This window comes from Hyla sarda, chromosome 1 (assembly GCF_029499605.1).
Source record: "Hyla sarda isolate aHylSar1 chromosome 1, aHylSar1.hap1, whole genome shotgun sequence".
In the NCBI taxonomy this organism is placed as follows: domain Eukaryota; kingdom Metazoa; phylum Chordata; class Amphibia; order Anura; family Hylidae; genus Hyla; species Hyla sarda.
Window position 1 is genome coordinate 243,630,900 of NC_079189.1, and position 16,775 is coordinate 243,647,674.

At 47.9% G+C, this 16,775-nt stretch overlaps 1 protein-coding gene and 1 long non-coding RNA gene across 2 annotated transcripts in view; one reads left to right on the forward strand and one right to left on the reverse strand.

Moving 5' to 3' along the window:
- Positions 1-16,775, reverse strand: part of B4GALT1 (beta-1,4-galactosyltransferase 1) — a 149,596-nt gene that overhangs the window by 61,091 nt on the left and 71,730 nt on the right. The window lies entirely within an intron of this gene.
- On the forward strand, positions 851-15,765 carry LOC130367415 (uncharacterized). The gene is made up of 3 exons (XR_008892092.1): positions 851-1,173; positions 15,350-15,399; positions 15,568-15,765. It is a non-coding gene; the product is annotated as an uncharacterized LOC130367415 (long non-coding RNA).

Sequence of the window (16,775 nt, forward strand, 5' to 3'; positions counted from 1 at the left end):
TTTATCAATACAGTACTTGTGGTTCCCCATCTCATATTGCTTTTATCATGGCTTTTTGTGTATATGTGATTTGAGTATATTTGGGATTACCAATTTCAATGTATTATGTAAGAATTAATAAAGTTTACATTCTATTCTTAAAATTAGTTTGTGTTGCTGTATTTTGTGTGGGACTTTTACATGACAGGTAGATTACTATCTGGATAAGCAGTAAACAATTCCAGTTTTCATAGTATCCATTTACCCAGACAATACTACATATTATTACTATTTTGACATGTTAACCCTTCCCACAAAATGAAAATAACTGTACGTCCATTTCAAACATAAGGCAAACAATAAGGCATGTGCATAACACCTGTGCCTCCATCTCCTCAGCTGACATTCTGCTTCAACAGCAAGAATCCAAGATAACTGAGTCCTGGCCACTTAAAGGGGTACTCCAGTGGAATTTTTTTTTTTATCAACTGGTGCTAGAAAGTTAAACAGATTTGTAAATTACTTCTATTAAAAAAAATCTTAATCCTTCCAGTACTTATTAGCTGCTGAATAGCACAGAGGAAATTATTTTCTTTCTGGAACACAGAGCTCTCTGCTGACATCACAAGCACAGTGCTCTCTGCTGACATCTCTGTCCATTTTAGGAACTGCCCAGAGCAGCATATGTTTGCTATGGGGATTTTCTCCTACTCTGGACAGTTCTTAAAATGGACCGAGATGTCAGCAGAGAGCACTGTGCTCGTGATTCAGCAGAGAGCTATGTGTTCCAAAAAGAAAAAAAAATTCTCTGTAGTATTTAGCAGCTGATAAGTACTGGAAGGAATAAGATTTTTTAATTGAAATAATTTAAAAATCTGTTTAACTTTCTGGCATCAGTTGATAAAAAAAATAAAAAAAAGTTTTCCACCGCAGTACCCCTTTAACCGCTTAGATGCAGCGGTCAACAGCGATCATGACATCTATGTGGTTAGGATGGGGTTGGGGGAGTAAGTTGTGCTCATTCAAAAACTTTGCAATAGAGTCCAGTGTTTTTTTAAATTGGCCTCTTTCTTTTCCTATGTAAAAATATATGTGCAGGCCTCCTGACAAGGGAGAGGGAGGAGGGTGAGAAAAAGAGCGAATTTCCACTGTTCTAGAAGAAACGACCCAGGTTCCAACTCGCCTGCAAACTCGGTGAGCACAGTGTTGGAGGTATTTTAGAGGTAAAATCATGCATATTTTTATGCTTACATGTCTTAAGCCAAATGAGGCTTAGCAAAACAAGAAATCTGGCATGAGGCTCCTAAAAGATTACATGTATTTCTGGTAAGACTGTTTTCTTTCCAGACAGATAATATATTTTAAGAGTTCACATGTCTTAAAACTGGAACCCTCTCAAGAACAATCTCCATATCTTCTCAAACAAAGGCTCCAATTATAGGACATCCCCAGAGATAAACACAAACAACCTCTAATGACTGGTTTCTAAGGAGCATAATCCAGGGAGAACACTTACACTTCCATTACAAAGCTCCCTTTTGTGTTGTACAACCAACTATGATGTACAGTTATTGCATTGATATATTATGGGCGCAATGCAGCAAAGCCACAGAACTTCTACCAAAGACTGTTTCCAATACAAATAGAGGCCAACGAGGCTGCCTCGTCTTACAGAATGATAAGAAACAGCTGCGGCTACGTGATACAAGATAGGCATGTTTCACATTATTTGCACAGACAGAAATAGAATTCACTTAAACTGTAACAAGTCCCGGTATAATAATGCATACAATAGCAGCTGTTTTCTTCAGTCAGTTTTAGTTTCCTGTATCTGTACCATTTTGCTGACTCTGGTCTTGCAGGTGGGTACAGGAGAGCGATAAACCACCAGCTTATAGCAGAGTTCTTCAGTGTCTCCTCCTTGAGGATCTACAGTCAAAAAGAGCAGAGGGGAAAGAGGGGAAAAAAAGATAGAAGAAAATACAGATGAGGAAATGTTAGAAAGAAAGTCAGCAGTGCAGAGAAATAAAAACAGAACAGTAAAATCGCTCTTTTTTGTCAGCTTTAGCAAAACTTTCTAAAAGAAATGAGTTTTCTGTTGCCCGTAGCAACAAGGGCAGTTTTTCTTTTGGACAGTTTTGATCATTAAGACACTGGCTCTGAGTGTGTGTGTGTGGGGGGGGGGGGGGGGGGGGGGGTAAACTTATCTAAACATGTGAAGAAGAAAAGTGAAGTAATCACCCATTGCAAGAAGCTATCTGGTTGCTATGGGCAACTGGAAAACTTTTCCTCTGCACAGGTTTTGATGAATTTCCCCCATTAAACTATACAGTATTATTTAAAGGTATGGGGAGGGATTTATCAACTGTCTTATAGCAAGAGTCTCTGTTGCCCATAGCAACCAATCAGCTTTCATTTCCCATAATGCTCTGGTAAAATGAATTGATAGCTAAGGGCAACAAAGAATTTTACCATAATACTGCCTGATAAATACCCTGTACGTTTCCAGACATCAGGTAAAAGTAGATATTGAGGGGAACTTTTTTTTTTCCTTTTTTTTTGGAATTCAAATGACATTATAGCATCGGGAGTGCCTTCAGCTGTTGCAAAACAACAACTCCTAGCATGCCTGGAAAGCTGGAGGCACACTGGTTGGGAAACACTGAGATAATGCTGCCACAGACAGGAAATGCCAGCTCTGCCTGCCTGTCAGGATCCACTGTGATGGCGGCACAGCCACAGTGTCATATCCAAACTACAGTTTGTGAAAAGCTCACATAGATGTAAAGTATCAGATTACCGCTGATATCGAGAAAAAAGGACTCTCTATATAGCACCTAAAAGATATCCATCACTATAATACGCTGCCCTAATAAACTAGGCTACTAGAATGGCTCACATCACTGAAATACAAGGAAAGGGTCAGGCCAAAAGTAGCGCTATTCTTGTGATGCAGTTCTATTCTTTCTAAAGGGTTTTAAGACAAACTACAGAACATGCTTGAGTTGTCTGTCAAAGTAAGGATACATATACAGTGGTCCCTCAAGTTACAATATTAATTGGTTCCGGGACGACCATTGTATGTTGAAACCATTGTATGTTGAGACCATAACTCTATGGAAACCTGGTAATTGGTTCTAAAGGCACCAAGATGTCATCCAAAAATAGGAAAAAGTGAGGATTAAAGAAAGATAAGTAGATAACTAATATAGATAAAGCAAGATTGTACATATAAAAGCAAGAAAGATCTGCTGGGAGCTGTAACTCTTTTTATTATAAAAATGAAAAACAAATCTGATACAAAACATAAAACAAAAACAAGCTTAACCAGCTATAACAAACATAACATAAATAAAATTACAAAAACAAAATCTGCCTAACCGGCCAGCCCAAATTTACTAAAATATACTTTTACTTTTTTCACATACCAAAAAACTAAATATCACACTCAAACACGCATTCCAAAAAGAACATAAAAATAGCCCAACTTGGCTTATAAAAATATATAAAACATAAAATAAGCACGACTTGGCTATAAAACAAAAGAAAAGGAACATAAAGGTAGCACAACTTGGCTGTAACTCAAAAATGACCCTTACCCGGGGGAAAAAATAAAAAAAAAATAAAAAAAGTAAAAAAAAATAAAAAAAAAAGTAAAAAAAAATATTTCAGCACAACTTGCTAATAAATAACACTCTGCCTCACAGCCAGAGATCCACCGGTGAAAGAAGGGCAGGGAAAAGCAGGGCGGCCGGAGAGAGGGCCCAAAGAGCCCAGCCCCATGCACCACCCCCGCACGGCCGCAAGGCCCGCGAAGCACGCCCAGCACGGCAAGGAGCCGAGGACGGCCAGAGAGGATCTGCGCGCGGCCCAGAAACCGGCGAGAGCCGGACCCAAAAAGAGCAAGCCACAACCGAAGAAAAGGACAACACCGCCGAAAAGCGAGACCGCGAAGCCGGAGGCGAGGAGAACAGAGACACCGGAGGGGAGCAGCCCCCCCAAGGAGGAAAAAATAAAATATAAAATTTTATACACAAACATGTATACATGCATATACGCAAGCATACACATACATACATATATATATATACATACACATAAACGCACACATATACATACACATAAACACATATGACACTACTTAACTACTGGCCCGACTGCACTATACACTATATAATATAAAACAATATAAATACAAAACCCAATATATACAAAACACAATATATACAAAACTTACTGAAAATACACAAAAATATACTACAGAAAACAACGGAAAACACCTACACTAAAACTGTCCCCTCACCCACACCACCCCTCCTGTACATGGGTCAGAGTCCATACCGTCCATACAGTTCTCAAAGTCCAGTCCTTAACTGACCCATGTCAGGACCCCAAAACACCACAAAACCACCACCCACAAATACACCCTCCCCACCTAACACTCCTCCCAACCAACTTATATACAAACTTATACATTCTGAACCACCACCCCCTTTAGGCCCAAGTTTGGTTGCCTGTAAGCCCTTCATACCATGTAAATTGAAAACAAAACAAAAAGCTAATGTGCACATGCATCAGCCCACCACCAGGGAGAAGGATGGCAGACCTGATACATAAATCATTTTATACTCTTTCCCTAACTCCCCCTACAATTCTCCCTAATTCTATCCCTACAATAAATCTGACCCTACCCTCACCCTATCTCTACCCCTATAACACTGCCCCTAACCAAAAATAAAAGGTACTCTACCCAAAAGGTTTAGTACCTAGGGCACATGAAATGAGAAACCTCTCCACAGGAGAGAAGCCCTACTGGTACCAAGACTGCCATACTCCAAAGACCTGATCTTCCCGAGGTCACCAGTGATGTTCCTACAGACCTCCACCTCTGAGAGGATTTTCTGTTGGGTCGACACTAAGCACCGTGCGTTCCACGTGTAGTACCTAACCACTAAACTGACTAAAAATAAAGTGCCCCGATCTCGGCCACCCAGGTTCCTGAATGCCCCATAAGCCCACTCCGGATAGGCAAGGCCGGCAAGTTGACTCCAGCCGATGGAAGCGCCCACCCTGTTGTAGACCCCTATGTTAAAGGGACAATGAAGCAGGAAGTGGTCCATGCTTTCCAGCGTGTCCCCGCACTCTTCTCGGGGACATCCCCGGTCATCAGAGTTCCTGTACTTCAGGTTGTCCTTTACACATAGCTTCCCCTGAAAGCAGCGCCAGGCCAAGTCCCAAAACTTCTGGGGGATCCTTTTCATGTTTAAAAGATACAACCCCTCCCTCAGATCCCGACCTGGGCAGTCCCTGAGCGCCAGAGGCTTCTGGAAGTGGGTCAACAGAACCCGTTTGTCAAGGAACTGCCTTGACTGGGTCCTGATCTCCCACACTCCCAGACCCCACCGACGTATCGCCTTCAGAGTCGGGGTAGCGTAAGCCGGAAGATATCCATGGGGCGTACGGAGGTCCTTCACTTGCCCTCCTGTCTCCCATTCCTGGAAGAAAGGCCGAAACCACTCCTTGCAGGAGAGTACCCACGGAGGAGCCCTCTCTTTCCAGAGGTTTGCAATGTTGGCTTTCAAGAAGGTGTTCGTTAAGAACACCACGGGGTTTACCATAGATAAACCCCCTAGTCTCCTCGTGCGGTACGTAACCTCCCTCTTGACTAGGTTCAACCTGTTCCCCCATAACAGTTGGAAAAACAGGCTGTAGACCCTAGTGTAGTAAGCCTCTGGTAAGATACATACACTGCCCAGATAGATAAACAAGGGGAGCAGGTACGATTTGATCAGGTGTACCCTTTCCCTGAGGGTCATAGACCAACCCTTCCACTGGTTCACCCTCTGAGTGGCATCCTGGAGCTTACCGTCCCAGTTTTTGGTGGGATAATCATCCTGGCCGAATGTGATGCCCAGAATTTTTGCTGACTCTTGGAGCCCTGGAAGGGTGTCAGGGAGATCAAACGTGGGATCTCCCCCTCCCAGCCAGAGACTTTCACACTTATCCCGGTTGATCTTGGACCCGGATGCCTCCGAGTAGCGGTCCACCTCTGACACCACCACATCGACCTCCTCCCGTGAGGAGACGAAAATAGTGACATCATCAGCGTACGCCACTACTCTCTGGGCGACATCCGGCTCCGCCAGAGTCATCCCGACTCCCGTCAACGGCCCACAATCTACCCTCCGGACGAAGGGATCGATTGCGAACACGTATAACAGCGGGCTCAAAGGACAACCCTGACGGACTCCGGACCCCACCTCAAAAGAGCGGCCAGACCAACCGTTCACCAGCGGGAAACTCTCTGCCCCTGCATATAAGGTGACAAGCCAATTCACAAAAGTACTCGGTAAGCCATATCTCAGGAGGACGGACCAGAGGTACTCGTGGTTCACCCGATCAAATGCTTTGGCCTGATCCAAGGACAGCATGTACCCCTTCCAGAGACCCGCACTACTCCGCTCCACTGCCTCCCTGACACTGAGGACAGCACTTAAGGTGCTTCGGCCCGGAACAGAGCAGTGCTGGGCCCCCGAAAGGAGCCGGGGTGCAAATTTCACCAACCGATTAAACAGTATCTTGGCCAGAAGCTTCCTGTCCGTATTGAGAAGAGCTATGGGCCTCCAATTCTCAATCCGGCTAGGATCTTTACCCTTTGACAGAAGAATCAGGGCTGACCTCCTCATTGACTTTGGTAGAGTGCCCGAGGAGAGACACTCATTGAATACCTCAGTCAAGAGGGGAGCTAAAGACTCCTTAAAGGTCCTGTACCACTCGGATGTTAAGCCATCCGGACCTGGCGACTTCTTGGGGGCGAGCCCCTCGATCGCCAGTCTCACTTCCTCTTCCCTGATTTCTTCTGCCAAAACATCAAGAGAGGGGTCTACCCCTGGCTCAGGAATAGTTTCAGCCAGGAAAGCCGACATCCCATCTCGATCTAGATCCTTCCTTCCCAAGAGGTGCGAGTAGAAGGATCTGACGACCTCCAGGATCCCTGATCTGGACCGATTCAGAGATCCCGTACTATCAATCAGTCCTGAGACCACTTTACTACTCACTGACATCTTACAGTTCTTGTAAGGGTCGGGCGAGCGGTACCTCCCGTAATCCCTCTCAAAAACCAAAGATGCGTGCCTATCGTACTGACACCCCATCAGCAAGGATTTCACTCTGGAGATATCCTCCCGGCTACCTCCAGTCGAGACAAGGAGCTCGAGTTTCCTCCTCAGACCCTGATACAGGCGGTACCTATTCAGGGACCTGAGGCTCGAGAGCTGGCGGAAGAACCCCGCAACCCGCTTCTTGAATATCTCCCACCACTCTGACTTACTACTACAAAAGTCCAGTAAAGGTACCTGACTCTGAAGAAAATCCTCAAAGGACTGTCTTATCTCCGCTTCCTCCAGGAGGGACGAATTCAGCTTCCAATAACCTTTACCCATCCGGGGGGTCTCTGAAACATTCAAGGAAAACAAAATCATACAGTGATCGGAGAATTCCACCTCAACCACGGACACTGCGGAAGAGACGGCTTCCTCCTTTAAATAAAACCTGTCTATCCTAGACCTGCAGCTACCTCGATGATAGGTGAAACCCACGTGGCCTGAGGGGCTCCGGATGTGGGCGTCCTCTAGGCGAGCTTCCCTAACTATATTATTGAGGGCCACGCTATCGTAAGCCAGCGGACCATTGGAACCTCTCCTATCTTGGGACCTCGTGACATTATTGAAGTCCCCTCCAAAAATCACTTGCCGGCTAGTAAAAAGGAAGGGCTTAATCCTCATAAAGAGATCTTTGCGGCCCCACTTGGTTTGTGGGGCGTAGATGTTAATGAGCCGGAGCTCTTGCCCCTTCATGAGGACATCTAAGATCAGGCACCTCCCCATTTCTAACTCAATAACCCGTCGGCATTCAACCGGAGCGGTAAAAAGGACCGCCACCCCACTATACGGCTCAGCCGCAAGAGACCAGTGGGAGGGACCGCGCCTCCACTCTCTTCTGGCTTTTACCAGGGAGGCTAGATCTGACAACCTGGTCTCCTGCAGATACAAAATGTCGGCTTCAACACGGCCGAGAAAATCAAAGGCTGCGAATCTAGCCGTATCAGACTTTATGCTGGCACAGTTAATGGATGCCAGCGTCAATGGGGTGAGTGCCGCCATCATGGGTGATTAAGTTAGACGGCCTCACCTTTATTTCTTCTTCCCCTTCTTCTTCGTGCCCTCATCCCCAGAAGAAGAAGAAAGGGCAGGACCGCTTTTACCCCTTTTTTTGGACTCACTCTGGTCCATATGGTCCCCGTCTCCGTCCGACCCCGGTCTAGCCCTGCCCTCTGAGGAAGGTGCCTCAACAGGACAGGGCCCAGTTCCCCCCAGAGGCTCTCTCTCCCTAGGCACCTCGCCCTCACCTTCCCCCTCCAAGGAGGGGGAGGAGATGTTATCAAGGACGAGGTACCGGTTTGACAGGTCAACCAGAGGGGGGGCAGTCAGGCTTCCGCTTTGGACCCGGCCCGCAGTACGAGGGAGAGAGGGCTTGGACCTCTTCTTTCTCCCTTTCCTTTTGCCCTTGTCTTTCTTTTTGGCCTTCTCTACACTCTCCACATCCACACTTTCATAGTGGGAGGAATCGGAAGAGTCGGCCATATTGCCTTCCTCTTCGCCCAGTCTCCTGACCTCCTCATCCAGCACGTCCTCCTCCAGGGCTTCAGTCATTTCAGGGCCAGCTTCAGGAGCAGGGGCCGGAGCTACCCCCGTCACTTGGGCACTCTCCTGCTCCCTACTCCTCCTCCGATTTTCCTCCCGCCTTAGTTTGGCGGGGCCCTTCTTCCTCACTAGCCCTGGTGCGCCCCCATCCCTGCTCGTACCTTCTCCAGCCGAGGCAACTTCACAGCTCTCCCCAGCCGGAGCGGCCGCCGCACGGGCGAAGGCGCTAGGGCAACGGCTGAAAGGGTGCCCGAGGACACCACACAGATGGCAGCGGATCTGCCTACAGGATGCGGCCAGATGACCCACCCCACCACACAAAGCACAGACCTGTACAGTACAGGCTGCGCTAAAATGGGTGGGGCTACCGCACCTGTGACAGACCTTAGGCTGCCCCTGGTAGAAGACCTGGATCCTGTCACGTCCAAGGAAGGCAGCTGACGGAATGTGGGCAACCGTACTCCCTGAACGCCTGAGTTTGACGGAAAACGTCCAGGCCCCGGACCAGATCCCGTGCTCATCAATGTTTTTCTTGGGCATGTCCGTCACATCCCCATACCGACCGAGCCAGGTCATGATGTCGTAACAAGAAAGTGACTCGTTACGGGTCAAAACGGTCACCTTCTTGACCGAGTTCTGACGGGAAATTGCCTTTACGGCAAAATCCCGCCAGCCGGGCTCGTTCTTCGCCACCTCGTAGTTTGACCAGAAGAGTTCGAGACCCTCTGGCCGAACGAAACTGACGTCAAACTCGGACGTACCGTAGGGGTGGATCAGGGCAAAGATGTCACTCGCCCTGAATTCCATCTGGAGGAGGAGCTCAACCACTTTAGCGCGAGGTGGGCACGCATCCTCACCCCTCCAAAACAGACGGACCACATTCCTGCGGTTATTGTCCTGCCCGGTTGTCGGGAGGGACCAGACCACCTCCCCATTCTGCTCTCGGAAAGCCCCCAAACCGTGCCTCTCTATCCAGAAAGACAGGTCGACCTCACCCCTTCCCTCTACCTGGATCGACCTGTCTCCCCTACGCAAAGCCTCCAGGAGGCGCTGTTGCAAGTAACCCCCGGGGACGGACGGAGACGGGGACCCCCCTGGACCCCCGGCAGCGACATTAGCATAGCTCCTAGGAGCAGTCACTGCCGGGGGGGCAGCCGGGCCAGACCCAGACCCAGACCCAGAACCACCATTCACACCACCACTCACATCATCCTTTTTTCCATCCATACCACTACTCCCACCAACATTCACTCCACTGACACTCCTCTCATCCACAACACTACTACACTCAGCATTCTCACTCATACCCTGCCTAACTGATTCTGGGCTGGCTGGGAATTGTAGTACTGCTGGCTTAACTACATTCTTTTTGTCCGGCTTGGCTGCTGCTGCTGCTGCTGATGATGGTTCCTCCTGACTGGGCAATGATCCAGGCACCGGGACACTCCCCCCCCTCACAGGGGAGTTCCCCGCAGTGCCCGCAGAACAAACTGTACTCGGGGGACCGCCCCCCGAGCACACGGACTCAACGCTCTCTGGCGCCCGGACACTCCCCCCCCTCACAGGGGAGTGCCCCGCAGCGCCAGTAGTGCCCACAGTACTCGGGGAACCGCCCCCCGAGCACACGGCAGCGTAACTTGTCTCTGGCACTTGGACACGCCCCCTGCCACCCTGGGGCGGTCCTGCAGTGCCAGAGCTGCCCGGCATGAGCCCATCCTGCCCTTCCCTACCGACAGGATGGGTGGGCTTCACAACTATTGCGCCCTTAGCCTTTCCTGACGCCTTACTGTACTCCCCGTGCTGGCCCCGCTCCACCACAGGAACGGGGTCTGGCAGTTTGGGGGAGCCCGCAGCCTGAACCAGCTTTGCAGCTGGCCCAGACTGCTGGAAGGGGACAAATACATATTGTACCGTCTCCTTTGTCTTCCTTTTCTTGGACCTCTGCTTGACCACCACATCTTCACACTCCTCGTCCCCAAAGGTGAAATTCTGGAGGTGGGCTGGGGACTCCTGCATCACAATTGCCCTCAGCAGACCCCCAGCCTCACCCTCCACGTCATCCTCCTCACTCTCGCTTGGCGGAAGTGCCACCTGTCCAGCCTCAATGTAGCTGTCCTGGGTCTGGGTGTCACCTGGAGTAGCTACAACTCCCACACTTTCCTCCATCTTCTCCTCTTCACCACCATCCTCACTATCTTCGCCGCCACTACTCTCCCCATCATCCACCTCCACCTTACCTGGGGATTTCGTGGCGGCAAACCGATTGCTGTTGATCAGCTTCTCCTTGAAGAGACCGCTCCCCTCCAGTATCTCCGCTCTCCTCGCCTCCAGCTTCACAATCTCGCCCTTCAGCGATGTTATCCTCTTCTTCAGTTCTGGCTTGCTCTTTCTGGATCCGGTACTCATCAGACTCTGGGTCGCACGCAGATCCTCTCTGGCCATCCTCAGCTCCCCGCCGCGCTGCTCGTACTCCGCAAACCTTGCGGCCATGCGGGAGCAGTATGTGGAACTGGACTCGCCGGGCCCACTCTCCGACCACATCTCCACACTGCCTTTCCGTGCCTTTCTTCCACCAGTGGATCTCTGGCTGGCACCCGTAGCCTGGGTAGCAGAGCCTGCATTGCTGCAGACTCTGCCCGATCTTCTCCCGGCCGGAACAATGGCTGTCGAAGTTTTCACTCCACTTCCCGCCAGCCTGGAACGGGGAGTGGAGCCACGAGGCTCCATTGCAGGAGCTTCTTCCCCAGGAATCTGCCACAAACCTGGGGAAGGCTTGTTGGAAATCTCTGCTTGGTTCTGCTCTGCTGGAAGTCTCAGGAGACACACCCGCACACACCCTGCTGGGAGCTGTAATCACTGTCTATGTCAGTGTTTCCCAAGCAGCGAGCCTCCAGCTGTTGCAAGACTACAACTCCCAGCATGCCCGGACAGCCAAAGGCAACAGCTGGGGGCACCCTGCTTGGGAAACACTGGTCTATGTAGAGGAAAGGAGCTTCTTCAGGGTTCTGTACAGTACACGCAATGTCCTAAAAAGTTACATGGAGCCGCCCTCACCTGGTGTCCAAAGGAGCAGGTAACCCTGGTACAGGTAAAGAGTACAGAACATGTAATACCTCCCTGTACTGTAGGGGGCACTACCAGACACCAGTCACTGCATACACTTCAGTAATACAGGGGTTTTACCAGTGAATGCCTATTCTGATTGGTCAGATCTTCCAGCCACTGACATGTTTCACAGATCTGGACTGTCCGTAGCATTGTATGTTGAGTCTGGTTTCAAGTTACAATGGTACAGAAAAGACCATTGTATGCTGAAACTATTGTTTGTTGAGACCATTGTAAGTTAAGGGATCACTGTATATGTTTATAATCTACATTTAAAATATGTGCAAGAAAAGCATATCTATGGCCCCTATTCACCAGAAGGGGGAAAGTTGTTGAGAAACACAAGACTGGCATAGAGCACACAGCAGTCAGGCACCTATATGAATGCACTATTTTCCCATCTGAACGATCAGGGACCACGAAAAACTTTTATGCTCTTTGTGCTTGGTGTTCCAGTGCTGGATACGGTTTCAGTACATACTGTAGGCCACAGATAATTTTAGGAATACAACATAGATATTTGGGGGAGGGGGTTGGGAAATCACTACAAAAGCTCAAAGTCACAGGGGACATTTCAGTTGTTACCTGATGTTATCTACGGTACACTTTAGGACTGAAGCAAAGTGCACATGGTAATGATGAAATGATTAACTAATCTATGTAATGATTTACTATGACATGGAGTCTAACAGGAACACTATAACCATTTTATAAATATCCCAGACAATCCTCTAGGTCCAGTGTTCCTATAATCCTAATAAATGCCACAGCTTTTTCCATTTATTTGGTTCAGACTTTTCTCCTTTCACACCACCCAAGGGCCTTAGGCTAGGTTCACACTACAGAATTTCCGCCTACAATTCCGCTTTGAAATTGCCGGCAGAAATTCCGCTTACTAAAATGTATAGTGTAGTGAATGGAACACTTCGGAATTTGTGAACGGAAAATACGCTTGAAAATTTCTGCCTGAAGAATGGGGTTGCTCTTTCTTCAGGCGGAAATACTCGTGGAACATATTGCAGTCTATTGGAGACTGCAGTGTCCGCGCGGTCTTAGCGCCGACTGATTCAGCTGGCGCTGGCCGCACTCGGAGTCTCCGGGTGGAAATTTTTTTGCCGAGATTCTGCAGTGTGAACCTAGCCTCATTGTTGTTTTTTCTGTTGACAGAGCTGCAGGAGGGCCTCTCTGTGGGGGTAAAGTTGGACTTTTTAATGGCACCTTTCATTTTAGCCTATAATGAAAACTGTGGGAAAAAATAGAAAAATAGGGAATTCGTTTTTTCACTGTAAAGTAAAAATGGCATGTAAAGTTTATTCTGTAGGTCAGTGAAATTACAGTCATGCCAAATTTATATAGTTTTTGTGATTTTTTTTAACAAATAAAAAAATAACAAAATTGCTTAGTGTTCGCACATAAAACTTATTTTTGTCTTCTAAGCTGCTTAAATACTACCGTATATACTCGAGTATAAGCCGACCCGAGTATAAGCCGAGACCCCTAATTTCAACCCAAAATCCCAGGAAAAGTTATTGACTCGAGTATAAGCCTAGGGTGGGAAATACCTCATCCCCCCCTGTCATCATCCAGACCCGTCATTAACATCCTCATCATCCCCTTGTCATCATCCCACACATCCCCCCTTCATCATCCCCTTGTCATCATCCCACACATCCCCTTATCCCACACATCCCCCCTTCATCATCCCCTTGTCATCATCCCACACATCCCCCCTTCATCATCCCCTTGTCATCATCCCACACATCCCCTTATCATCCCACACATCCCCCCTTCATCATCCCCTTGTAATCATCCCACACCCCCCCCCTTCATCATCCCCCCCCCCTTCATCATCCCCACACCCCCCCCCCCTTCATCATCCTCTTCTCATCATTCGCCCTCAGTGGTCTTCAACCTGCGGACCTCCAGAGGTTTCAAAACTACAACTCCCAGCAAGCCCGGGCAGCCATCGGCTGTCCGGGCTTGCTGGGAGTTGTAGTTTTGAAACCTCCGGAGGTCCGCAGGTTGAAGACCACTGCGGCCTTCAACCTGCGGACCTCCAGAGGTTTCAAAACTACAACTCCCAGCAAGCCCGGGCAGCCATCGGCTGTCCGGGCTTGCTGGGAGTTGTAGTTTTGAAACCTCCGGAGGTCCGCAGGTTGAAGACCACTGCGGCCTTCAACATCATCCAGCCCCCTCTCACCCCCTTTAGTTCTGAGTACTCACCTCCGCTCGGCGCTGGTCCGGTCCTGCAGGGCTGTCCGGTAAGGAGGTGGTCCGGTGAGGAGGTGGTCCGGGCTGCTATCTTCACCGGGGGCGCCTCTTCTCCGCGCTTCCGGCCCGGAATAGAGCCGTTGCCTTAACAACGACGTATCTGCGTCGTTGTCAAGGCAACGTGACTATTCTGAGGCCGGGCCCGAAGCGCTTAGAAGAGGCCTCCCCGGTGAAGATAGCAGCCCGGACCACCTCCTCACCGGACAGCCCTGCAGGACCGGACCAGCGCCGAGCGGAGGTGAGTACTCAGAACTAAAGGGGGTGAGAGGGGGCTGGATGATGTTGAAGGCCGCAGTGGTCTTCAACCTGCGGACCTCCGGAGGTTTCAAAACTACAACTCCCAGCAAGCCCGGACAGCCGATGGCTGCCCGGGCTTGCTGGGAGTTGTAGTTTTGAAACCTCTGGAGGTCCGCAGGTTGAAGACCACTGCGGGTGGGGGAGTTCACTCGAGTATAAGCCGAGGGGGGTGTTTTCAGCACGAAAAATCGTGCTGAAAAACTCGGCCTATACTCGAGTATATACGGTACTTTTTTTTATCCACAATATTTTGGGAAGCAAGCATATCTTTCACATCAATCGATGCAGGCAGGACGTGCATTTAACACTTCATTTGAGCAGTGTTAAAATATTAGAGAATGGGACCTCCCACAGCTGGAGGACACACCACGCTGCTCTTCCAGCTACAGTTCTGACATTTATAGGATTTAACACTAAGCCATCAAAAGTGGAGAAATCATGCTTCTAACTAAAGTGAAGAGACCAAAAACAATTATTCATTCCAGCATATGCATAAGTGAATATTGCTTTAACCCGTATCCGCTTTTGCGACCAGACCTAAAACCGTAGTATACTACGATTTCAGGTCCAGTCACAAAACCGGATACGGGCCAAAAATGAGCCGATCGGAGTCATTGTTTGACTCCGGTCTGCTCATTAAAGTCAATGGATTTTGGCGCCATTGGAGCACCCTTTTTCCCCTCCCCCAACCGGATTCGGCAGATCAGATTACTTCTACATTTCACAGGCCTCTTTAAAAATGAAAGAAGCGATCTGATTGGTTGCTTTGGACAACCACTCTATGTCTGCACAGAATTTGATAACTCTCCCCCATTGTCCTGATGGTGAAAACAATAGCTTCTGCATTTAGCCTACTGGTCATTTAGTGGTATTACAGGGATGTCATGGGTCTCTCAGAGGTACAGATTTACTATTGCAAATGTTTTGTTTTCTGATGCAATTTGAAGCAAAAATGAATGGCTTACATAACTTTTATCATATTTATTATATTTTAGACACTTCTTAGACTTGCTTGAACCATATTGCATGGATTAGAAGGAAAAAGGTAAAGCTTAAAAATAGGCCAAAAACGCACATTAAAATTTCACATATCATGAAGCAAATTAAGTCAACCAATGAATGGTGTAAAATAGACTAAAATGTCTAAAACTGCACCACATGTATGAGTCAAAGTTTTATTAAATCTGTCCCAATGTATCCACCTTTTCTACAGATCACGGATAATAGTGACCCTCTATACAGAGAATAGCAATTATATCAGTACTTGTGTCACCTCGGATTTCCAGCACTTTATTACTGAAGTAGTAGCTGAAGGTAAGGGGAATTTTCTTCTGAAAATCCTCTGTGTGTGAATTTACCCTAACAAGTACTGTATGGGATGCAATTAAAGGGAAACTATTATTTCTGCAAGTACCGTGTTTACTAGAAAGCAAATGAATACACTTGGGTAGCGATCTGACAACACCACCATGACACAGCTCTAAGCTCAAGGCATCTGTTGAGATACAGGCTTGTTTCTAACAACAGTATACAGTAGAATTTGTTAACAATATATTTTATTAACCCCAACAATGGACATAAATGTACATCATGATGAGGTGGGACTCAACGCACCATGGCGTACATTTACGTCACGTACATTATGTGCATACCGGATCGGTGCCCGCATCATGCACGGCAGGTCAGGGACCTGCCAGTAATGGGGGACATCAGCGATCGTGCTGATGTCTGCCATTAACCCCTCAGATGCCATGATCAATAAAGATCAAAGCATCTGCAGCAGTTCAGGAGTTTAAAGGACATCTGCAGTGTAAAGACACTTCCTATCCACAGGATAGTGGATAACTGTCTGATCACGGGAGGTGCGACCGCTGGGACCCCCTGCGATCTTCGATCTCCCGAACAGGACCTAGCCATTGCCGTGAGGTTGGCGGCATGCCCCCCCCCCATACAGCTCTATGGGAGAGGTGGGATGCATGAACGCTGCATCTCCACCTCTCCCATATAGATACGTAGAGGGGGCGTGCTGGCCGCAGCATCATACTGCGGCCGACACACCTCCTGCATAAACCATGGGTATCATTGTAATCGTATTGACCCACAGAATAAAGAAAACATCTAATTTTTACCATAAAGTGTAAAACATGAAAACAAAAAGGTCCAAAATTTGCTAAATTGCAGTTTTCTTTTCAATTTCCCCACATAAATAATATTTTTTTTGAGTTGCGTCATACATTTTATAGTGAAATATGTGATGTCATTACAAAGTAAAATTGGTCACGCAAAAAACAAGCCCTCATATGGGTCTGTAGATGGAAATATAAAAGTTATGATTTTTAGAAGGCGAGGAGGAAAAAACAAAAATGCAAAAAAATAAATAAAAAATAAAGTTGTCCTTTGTAATGACATCACTCATTTTAC